This window comes from Gracilinanus agilis, chromosome 4 (genome assembly GCF_016433145.1).
Source record: "Gracilinanus agilis isolate LMUSP501 chromosome 4, AgileGrace, whole genome shotgun sequence".
NCBI lineage: Eukaryota > Metazoa > Chordata > Mammalia > Didelphimorphia > Didelphidae > Gracilinanus > Gracilinanus agilis.
In genome coordinates this window covers 249,141,508-249,152,237 of record NC_058133.1, presented here as the reverse complement: position 1 = coordinate 249,152,237, position 10,730 = coordinate 249,141,508, and the positions used below count along the sequence as shown (strand labels likewise).

At 39.6% G+C, this 10,730-nt stretch overlaps 1 protein-coding gene across 1 annotated transcript in view; it reads left to right on the top strand.

Moving 5' to 3' along the window:
* The first annotated feature begins 6,284 nt into the window (after nt 1-6,284).
* The window catches only part of NDEL1 (nudE neurodevelopment protein 1 like 1), a 99,498-nt gene continuing 95,052 nt past the window's right edge, over nt 6,285-10,730 (top strand). The window contains exon 1 of the mRNA XM_044672357.1: nt 6,285-6,427. The gene's annotated coding sequence lies outside the window, so the exon portion shown is untranslated. The remainder of the gene's footprint in view (nt 6,428-10,730) is intronic.

Genomic DNA, 10,730 nt, shown 5'->3' with positions numbered 1-10,730 from the left:
CCGTCTCTAGGCCCAGCTCTCAATCCACTGAGCTACCCAGCTGCCCGACTATGAAGTAATTTTATTAGAATTTGGGCTCTAACAAGTGACTTTTTGCCTTATCTCACTAGGAACCTGGCCACTTCCTCACTTCCTGAACCAAACCATATTGCTATTTGGGTACTTCTCCTCCTGCCTCTTTGGGGTACCCACTTGCTTGCTTGCACTTGTTTACTCAGTGCCTAGCCCATTATCTGACACATAGTGAGTGCTTAATAAGTATTCTGTTTATCTAAGAACTCTAGATACAAAAATGAGAGGACATAACACCGTGGAGAAAAATAAAAGATTAAGATCATCTGCTGGAGAACTAAGGTCAGAGAGACTTTGTGTATATATGGTGGAAGCAGAATAACTAAGGATGATACCCTCATTTGGGGAGTTCCAAGTAACTCTAGGCAATTTGATGGTAGATAATCATATAAACCATGTTCACAAGAATAAATTATGAAAGCCCTAGTAGGAGATATACTGAGTGTCTAAGTAATGTACTTTGGAGCTACATAAGACAGACTGGGGGCCTTCTGAGAGGGTATTACTGGTGAGGCTGCTCAGTAGGTAAGTGTTGTCTTTTCCATAATCACTACATGGATTTTATTTTCTGCTGGTAAACAAATCTGTTTATTCTGAGCCTTATGAACTATGCATGAGCTTATAAGATAACACCCCAAGTGGTTTTCAAGTAGTGAAGTACTCAAACTATCTGGGTAGGGACAAGCCAGAGAATTTTAGAAGTCTCCCAAAGTGTACTAGGGAATTGGGGAAGACTTTTGTTTTATGTGAGTGTCTTGTGGGCTGCATAATCAAATACTTTCTAGCTTACTAAGGGACTACCAGCCAATGTTAGGAGCAGCATTAGCTAATATCAGCACCTTCTAAAGTTCAGGGTTGAGTTTTGGGATGAAACGAAACCATTTAAGTGGTTGAACAATTGAATTAACAAATTGAGGCTTCCCTTGTCCCAAAATATAGAAAGGGTATGCAATAGAGATACAGTGGCTCTTAGTTTTGTATAGTCTTATAAAGTCTTTGTATAGACAGAGTCCCTTATGATTCTCTTTGGAAATGCATCTGGTTATTCAAGGGATCTTTAGATATCCACCAAATTGGAGGGGCCCTAACTCCATATAGGCAGAACTTTTTATGCCCTTGGATGACTAGGAAACTGAATCTAGGGCAGATCAGTTCCCAGAGAAAGATTTGTTGCCTTTTAGGGGAAGTTAGGTGGCATAGTGGATAGAGTACTAGATCTGGAATTAAGAAGATGTGAGTTCAAATCCACTCTTAATAAGCTGTGTGAAGACTGATACTCTGTGGTACAATAGAACATAATGAACTTCTCTACTAGCAGCAATGCAAGGATCCAGAGCAAGGCTGAGGGACTTATGAGAAAGAAAACTAGCCACATTCAGAGGAAGAACTGTGGGAGGAGAAACACAGAAGAAAAACAACTGCTTGAACACATGGGTTGATGGGGATTTTATTGAGGATCTAAACGATAACTCTAGTCCAACTATCAATAATATGGAATTAGGTGTTAATCAACAATACATGTAAAACCCAGTGGAATTGTGCGTTGGCTACAGGGGGTGGGGTGAGGGAGTGGGAAAGAACATGAAACATGTAACTATGGGAAAATATTCGAAATAAAAAAATAAAAAAAGGAAAAAAACAAGCTGTGTAATGCTGGGCAAATCAACCTGTTTGCCTCAGTTTCCTCATCTGTAAAATGAGGATAATAACATCTACCTTCCAAGGATAAAATGAAATTGTTGTAAAATGCTTTGCAAATCTTAAAGTGCTATGTATTGGTTATTATTATTATTAGGAAAACGAATCCCTATTGTGGGGAAATGAGAAGGTAAGGTAGAAACTCTAGTCCTATATCATGCAGGACTCTGAACAAAACTAAATGGATCTAATCTCTGGGACATATATCTTGTGAGAATTGAGGGAACCATATTGACTCCAAGCTTGGGAAAAAAAATGTTGGAAAAATACATTTTCTTATAACTCTTGTTGTTACAAGGGTCAGAACCATAATGCTTGAGCTATTTTTCATCATGTGATCTAGTTGTTGGAAAACTATATTTAAGACTTTATCTTCTGTCTTAGTATAAATTCTTTTTTAATTCAATTTTATTTTCCCAATTACATGCAATAATAATTTTAAACGTTTTCCAAAATTATAAGATCCAAACCATCTCTTTCCCTTCCTTCTCTCCCCCCACTAGGAGCCAGTAAGTGATTTGATCTAGATACATGTATTATCCTGCAAAACACACTTCCAGGTTGGTCACTGTTGTAAGAGCACACTCATATAAAACCCACATCCCAAAATAAAACCGTAAATATACTGAGAAAGATAGTATGATTTGATCTGCATCCATCTGACTTAATAGTGAATGACAACTATTACCAGCAATGCAAGGATCCAGGACAACTCCAAGGGATTAATGACAAAAAAGGTTATCCACTGTCATAGAAGGAATTAATGGAGTCTGAATGCAAATTGAAGCATATCATTATTTGCTTTATTTCCTTCATACATTTTTCTCTTGTATAAGCAATGTGTCTTCTTTCACAACATAAACATAGACATATTTATTATATGATAACACATGTACAATCTAATATCATATTACCATCTTGGGAGGGGGAAGGGGGGAATATGGATCACAAAATGTCGGAAAACAATTATTAAAAATCATATCAACATGTAATCTGGGGAAAAAAGACCTCTTAAAAAAAGGAAAAAAGGATTCAAAAGAGTAGAATTGAGGGAATTGTGGGACTTGAGTGAACCATACTGATTCGATCTTGTGCCTCAATTCTGGATCTAGCTCAGTTTCCTTTCTATTCAATTATAGGTCTAGTTCAATTTCTGTCTTGTGAGAAAATTTTATTCAACTATGCAGTGGTTCCCAAACTTTTTTGGCCTACCACCCCCTTTCCAGAAAAAACATTACTTAGTGCCCCCTGTCACATACTATCACTGCTCCCTTACAGTTATTCACCACCCCCAAATGCACCTGTGGCCATCACTGCTTTCCTGGATCACTGCAGCACCTACCAGGGGGCGGTGGTGCCCACTTTGGGAATCACTGAACTATGGCAACTGTGAGAAAACATTATTGTACTGCTTGAAATTAGCCTTGGGTGGCTAGGAAGCTGTCCATCTGTACCTATTGCTCAGGGATCCTTAACTAAGGGTGTAGATTATGCTGACCAGAAATCCAGTTGGATTTGAAGATTAATGCAAAGTGTTTTATCACATCTCTAGCAACTTATCTGAAAACTGGTCTCATGCTAGTCAATCAGTTATTATTTCCTTGTTCCTTTCATTGAAAACAGATACTTAGGGGAGTTGGATACCTCTTTTTCTGATATCAGGGATTTGCACCTGTTCATTCTAAACTTGAAAAACCCTTAATATTTCTTCCAATTAGAAATCAGATTACCTAATCTTGTATTCTGGTTTATATCTCATTATATTCTTTTGATGCATAAAAGTTTGTCCTCCCCTGCCTTTGGGGTCCAGTGACAAGTTGAGGAGGTCTGGTCCTGATTTATTTGAATAAGCATTCATTAATAAATTAACATGCTCAGAAGATGAAACCCATGTTTCTTCAGTTATTTCAGATTTCATCCATCACAATCTGGAGGTAGCCAAATTTTCCTTATCTTGTGAATGATGTGTACTTATCTTCAGTAGTACATGTTTAATTCCTGCCTACTTTCCAAATGTATTTCTTTTTCCAGTTCTTATCTTTTACCTACAATCTAATAACCAATAGCTGTCTAATGGATAGTCTGCTTTCTCTACTCAAACTCAATAAATATTCCTTGATAGCTGGTTTTGCCATGTATAAGCTATGTGACTTTATGATGGTAAAGCCATTTTTCTCAAAATTTCAGTTTCTTCCTCTGTAGAATTAGGGGATGGGACTCTTAGACCATAAGTTTCATTACAATTGTCAATTATATGTCTCAAATTAAACTCATCATCTTCTACTCAGCTTCCTGATTTCTTGTGAATTAGTCACTGTTGTGTCACCCAGTTTAAAATCTTGGAGTCATCAAAGGACTCCTTCCTCTTTCTGTCATTTAAAAGTACCCATAATCTTGGTGTACTCTACCTCTCTCAGATTTTCTCCATTATGCCTCATTTGGAATTCTATTCAGTCAACCTTGTCTTCTGACACACCAAATTCATTTTTATCTTTGCTTTTCCTACATCCTTTGTGTGGTCCAGAGGAAAGAGGCTTGAAATTAGAATAAAGCCCAAATTTTCTCATCTGTAAAATGTGGAGGTTGGATTAGAGTCTTTTAGCTGCATGTTGAGGAAACTGAGGCCCAAAGAGAGCCTGAAGGGAAGTTTGTTTTTTTTTTCTCTTTTGCCCTAAGAAAGACAGACTCTGAAAGGGGATGGTAGTAGGACTGCCAGGAAAGTTTCATCCAGGAGGGGTTGGAGAAGCATAGGCTTGAGCATTAACTTGCTGGTTACTTGGTGGTGGTATTTCTCCTCCTCCCTGATTTATTTTTTTTTCTCCTCTTGACCATCATAGTCTGACGTATCCTTTTTTTTTTTTTTTTTTAGAACTTCTATCCTACTTAAGAGTACTTGATTATGTGCTGCCTTGTTTTATTTTCTTATTGTTTCATATGTTTAACTATTTGCCAGTAGTGTAAACTCCATTGGGTCAAGGACTATACCATAGCTAATTTAGAGCAGGAAACAAAGTAGGCATTTAACAAATGCTGCTTATTTTTTATGGCCCTATCCTACTGAAGGATGATAGCTAATTTACTCATTCATTCAAATGATTAACTATCCACTATATTTGAAGTTAACATTTTGTGTAGTGAAATTTCAAGATTCCCTATTACTAACCTATGTTAGGAATGTAGATTTTTTGAGGAGTTCAGACTGTAATTACAAGTCTTTTTATTATGCCAAGAAGCAAGGCAGTCTCTTGAAAAATTCTAAGGATATAATACATACCAGCACCTATACAGAAACTGTTCCTCTAATATTATTTCTCAGTTAAATATTTTAGTTTACCTATTAAATTAGTCTCATAAAAGTATTTTACCTTTGGTCTAATTGGGAAACAACTTTAAGGTTAGAATCATCTTTGAAGCTAAATTTCTTTTCTCCCACACCTTTTCTTTTCTTCCCTTTTCATTGAATGTCTATTATTCCTTTTATCTAAAGAATCGCCACATAATGCTGCTGGGCTTCCTTTGGAACGTTCCTTGAGTCCATTGCTCCCTTTCTAATAATCCCACCACACGGATAAATCACTTGTCTCCGTTTTCAGTTTTTCTAAATCAGGTTAAAATTAACACCAAGGGCAGTTTTGAAAGTGAAAAACTATAAAAGAATGCAGCACGAGGGGAATGTTTTTGGATGAAAGGATGCAATGTCAGGCTTCTGTGTTTTCTAGGACGAGGAAATCCTTAAGAATGGGATACCAGGAAAAGACCACGTAGCTCATCTGGTCTAGGGGTTCCCGCAGGGTGGTCCAGGGGACTCCTGAGATATTTTTAGGAAGTCCACTAGGTCAAACATTTTCATAATAATAATAAGATGTTTTAATTTCAAACACATACCGAGATTCGAATAAATATTATAACCATAACTTACATAAATAAAAACTCATTTTTAAGGGGGGTATCTCAGTAGTTTTTGAGTGTGTCAAGGGTTCTTAATGATAAAAATTTAAGAACTACTGATCTAGCCTAACCTCATTTTACAGATGAAGGAACTGAAGCCCAGTGAGTTGAAAAGGATTTTGTCAAGGTTACACTGCAGGTGAGCCAGGAGGGAGAACGGGAGCTCAACCTGATCCACCTCGTTCACCTTGCCCAGGGAGGCAGCGATTTCCCAGGAATAGCTCCAGGACGAGGGGCGGGAAAGAAGGGCGGATAAGCCGGGCGGCTTCTGGGTTTAGGTTTGTGCAGCAGCCCTCGGCGCTTGCGCAAGATCTGCGCCACGCTTTCCCACTCCTGCGTGGCTAAAAGAGAACGCCTTAGCTGGCCAGTAGCCTGAATACCAACCCCGCTTCCGTCCCCATGACGCCATCCTTCCCCTCCTCCCCTTGGTACTGGGAACACGGACGCTCCGAACCCGCACCCCCTCCCAGCGCTGCGTCATAGAGAGTCCTGTGACGGCCCCGCCCGCCTGAAGTATCGCGCGCGGAGGTCGGTGCTGCGCGTGACGCGGCACTGGGGAAGAGAGCGAGAACGAGCGAGCGAGTGCGAGCGACGACGACGAGAGCGAGCTCGCTGGGAAGGTGAGGGAGGCGGCGAAGCCGAGGCGCCGAGGCGTGGGTCTGGTCAGGTCCGGTCTGGTCCGCGAAAATGTCCGTTTGACACGGTTCAGGTGAGATTGACGCGCCGAAGGGCCCGAGCTGGGCCGGGTTGTTCTGGCCTCGGCTGAATTTCCCCTCAGCCGGCCCGCGGCCTCGGGACTTCGGGCGGGGTCGGGCCGGGCCGGGCCGGCTTGGTTCGGCTCGGGCTCGGCTCCTTTCCTCTGAGGCTGCCGGCCCCAGTAGCCCACCTGCGTGGGCCGTGCCCAGGCCAGCCTGGCCCTGACTGACTGTCAGTCCTGCGCAACCGCTGCGGGAGTGGAGCCGCGCCCACCCCAGCCTCGGTACCCCTCCCCGGAGATGGAGGCCGGCGCGGAGGGCCCGGGGCAGGGAAACCTGAGGAGGCAGCGTGCGAGGGGCCGCGCGGCGGCTACTGTCTAGGACGTGGCACGGCGGGCACCGGCGCTCTGGTGGTGCAAGGAGGGGCCGAGCTGGGCAGAGGATGAGGATGTGGTTGTGGCGGCGCCACCTCTCTCTTGCTCTCCTTTCCCTAGGGGAAGGCCTTGGGGTCCGTTAAATGTCACCCAGGTGTTTGTTTGCAGGTGGCTTCTGGAGTTTGACAGATGAAGTGTTGATGTAGCACTTTTTTTCCCCCCATAGAGTCCTAGATCGAGAGCTGGTTGGGACCTCAGGTTATCTATCTAATCCTATCCCCCTCTTTTTACAGATAAGGAAACTAAGACCTAGGTGGGTTAAGTGATTTGTCCAAGGGCACACTGGTAATATCAGAAATAGGATTTGAACCTAAGTTTTGTGACTTCAGAGCTAGAGCTTTTTCCACTATACTAAAGTGAGGGTTATTTATTATTCTTTTCCAAATATGTAATTGAATGAAATGCTTATTTATAATTCAGTGGTACTTCGTTTGCACTTTGACATACACCATTCATGCCTTTCAGACCTAACCGAAATTCCCAACCCTTCTTAATTCTGTTTCCTTCTCTCAATTATTTCCTATTCATCCCGTATATGTAGCTTAATTTGCATATATTTGCACCTTGTCTTCCCATTAGATTGTAATCTCCTCGAGGACCGAGACTGTCTTTTCCTTTTTTAATCCCCAGCAGCGGGCCTGGTACATAGTAGGCACTTAATAAATATTTATTAAATTTAATTTCAATCTGAAAGTGGAGCTGGGACCAAAAAACTCAGCTAATTCAGTTAGATTCAGTCTAATTAGCTTTCTCCCATTCTATTTTCTGGCTTCAATTCTGGGGGGAAATTGAAGTCAAGCTAGGGAACTTTTAAAAATAAATAGAAACTTGGAATATTTTTGTTTTAACAAGAGGCTTAAAAAGAGTATTTGACAGACAGGAGTTGTTGGCTGCTAAAGTATAGTTAGTAGCTTGTAGCATAAAGCTTTTCAATGTACTGTACTCAAATACAAACACAAATTTAGGTTAGGATAAGTTGACTTAATAAGATAACTGTTGCAAGGGACTAGCTATGCTTGTATGCCATTACAGTATAGTACTGCTTGATGTAAGAATTGTCATGCCAGGTCAGATGTATGGTCTGATAATAATTTTGGGTGAGATAATATATGGAGTCTAGTATGTTGTCTCTATGGTATTCAGGGTTCCTTAACTGCTCTAGAAAAGGTTTCTTTGGGAATAGGTTCAGATTTTTAATTGAATCCCCAGGGCTTTCAAATTTCACCACATTCTAAATCTTTCAGATCACTGGAACTCTAGCTAAAGGCACTGTGCCTAGCTAATGTACTTTCCTGGGTAATTGAACCAAGGGTTGACCATTTGGGTTTATAGATCTGCTGCAACTGATTCCTAATTTGTCTTTATTGAGATGCCATCAGGAACAAGGTGATCTGCTTTACATCAATTTCTTTCTCCTTTTTTACCATTTCCATATGCTTCCAAGCATGAGGATTTTTTAAAAGGATTTACTTACAAGAGAAAAGAGAACATAGAAATTAATAAATAACTTAGGACAAGGAAATTAGAAATATTCTCTGTTCCAGACTTAACTTTCTAACCTAAGCCTTAAATAAAATTCTCCTGACCAAGGTGGTCCTGACCTTCTCCAGCTTGGTAATCTCATGCTACCACAGCTGGCTCTCTCATGACTACATAAAAGATAATTGTCTTTTGCTACTAGAATACTCCTAAAGCTGATTTTGAGATTCTTTACTTGGGTGTGTGGGATCAAGCTCTTTTGCCTATTATATACTCTTTGGACCACTTTGAGCCAATCTTCAGGATCTTATATCTTAGTAATAACTAAGTTGTAATGACCAGTATGGCTCATAGTATTTGAGATGTAGATATACCATGATTTATTCAAGGTAGTACTGGACTGGAGACTTGGCTTTGCTACTAATACTGACCTTTGGGTCCTGGACTAGATAAGACCTAAGGTTCCTTCCAGCTTTAACTACTATGTTCTTTTTTTCTTTTGAGAGTATAAAGTAAAAGAATGTTGGGGATGGAGATCATCTGGTCTAAACTCCTCACTCCCTTATTTTTTTACTCACCTTTTTGGCTTCAGCTCTCTACAATGACTCTGATAACTTTCTTGGATTATAGTTGATAGTTTAGAATCCATAGCCTTCATATGTGGAATTTTCATTATTTTCCTTGCTGTGAAACTCATTTGCCATGTTTTGACTGTTCTGACACTATCCAAAGACCTACCTACAGTTTATTGCTCCCTTGAAAAAAGTTGTTTCATTAGTGTGTTAGAACAAATTTCAAATTGGATTTTTAAGCCCCAATCTCAGTGAGAATTTTACTTCTCCATAAAGGAAAATCTCCATTTATCCCAAACTGATGTTTCCTGTCATTAATTCAGTTCTTTATTGTTGACAACCTCACTTTCTCCTCCATCATAGGATCATAGATTTAGAGTAGAAGGGACCCTTAGAGATCATTGAGTTCAATCTTTCATTTTACAGATGAAGAAATTGGAGCCCAGAGAGGTTAAGTGATTTGTCTTCCTAGGTCATGCAGCTAATAAATGTTTGAAGTGGAATTCGAACTCAGATCTTCCTGACTTTATATATGTTCAGTGTTCTATCCACTGCACGCAGGTGACTTTTAAAAAATGGTCTCTGTTCTGTGTAACTTACTAAGTTATATGCTTTGCAAGCTTTTTTTCTTTTATCCCTTTAAAAATCTTCATTAATCAATCAAACATGAGTTTCTCTTACAAAAAAAAAGTTTACTTTCAATAAGTTGTTTGCTTGAGTGTTTTTTGTTTGTTAAAATCTTTACCTTAGAATTAATATTAAATAATGATTCCAAGGTGCAGAAGAAGGAGCAGTAAGGGTTAGGCAGTTGGAGTTAAGTGACTTGCACAGGGTCATACAGCCAGGAAGTATCTGTGGTCAAATTTGAACTCAGGACCTCCTGTCCTTGGTCCTGGCTTTCTATCAAGTGTGTCTTCTAGCTGCCATCCCTTTGAGTCTTTTGATCTTAAGTTTTCTTGAATATTCCTGTTAGGTTTCATTTCGTTCTGCATGAGTCTGTTCTCGTAGGGTTTTTATGAAGCACTTTTTTTTTTTTGGATGGGAATTTAAAACATAATTTATTGTTAAGTTCTTGAAGATCTCTGTATGCAGCCTTTTTAAGCCTTGCCTGCCTGAACCTATGAGTAGCCAGTACCCACTTTAGAAAAATTGAATTTCCTGCGTTTTTTTTGAAAACTAGTGGTGTCATTTCAGTAATGTTGCTAGGAATGGACTCTATTAAGGAAGAATTCAGTTTGTATTTGGTGTTAGTGCTTGACTTGTAGATAAATGTTATCTAAGTTGATTTTTGACATTACTGTCACTTCTCAATAATCCCAGTCTATAAAAGACCTTCTTTTATTACAAAGAGTTAAGCAAAACAAGTGGATACATGAATCATATCTGAGAGAATATACAGTGTTCTCTCTGTGTTTTTTTTTTTTTTAAATTAAAGCCTTAACTTCTGTGTGCTCCTAGGTGGAACAGTGGTAAGGGTGGACAATGGGGTTCAGGTGACTTGCCCAGGGTCACACAGTTGGGAAGTGTTTGAGGCCAGATTTGAACCTAGGACCTCCTGTCTCTAGGTCTGACTCTCAATCCACTGAGCTACCCAGCTGCACCCTTCTCTATGTTTTTTGACTGGAAGGATACTTATCTCTTCTTTGAAATGAAGATTGGTTTTTAGTATTTTCACTTATATTTTAGTAGTCTTCGCTTATATTTTTCCCCTTATTCTGTTTTCTTTGCTCTGCATCAGATATCTTCCCAACTTTTTTTTTTTTTATTTTTATTTTTTTTATTTTTTTATTTATTTATTTATTTTTTAACATTTATTAATATTCATTTTTAAC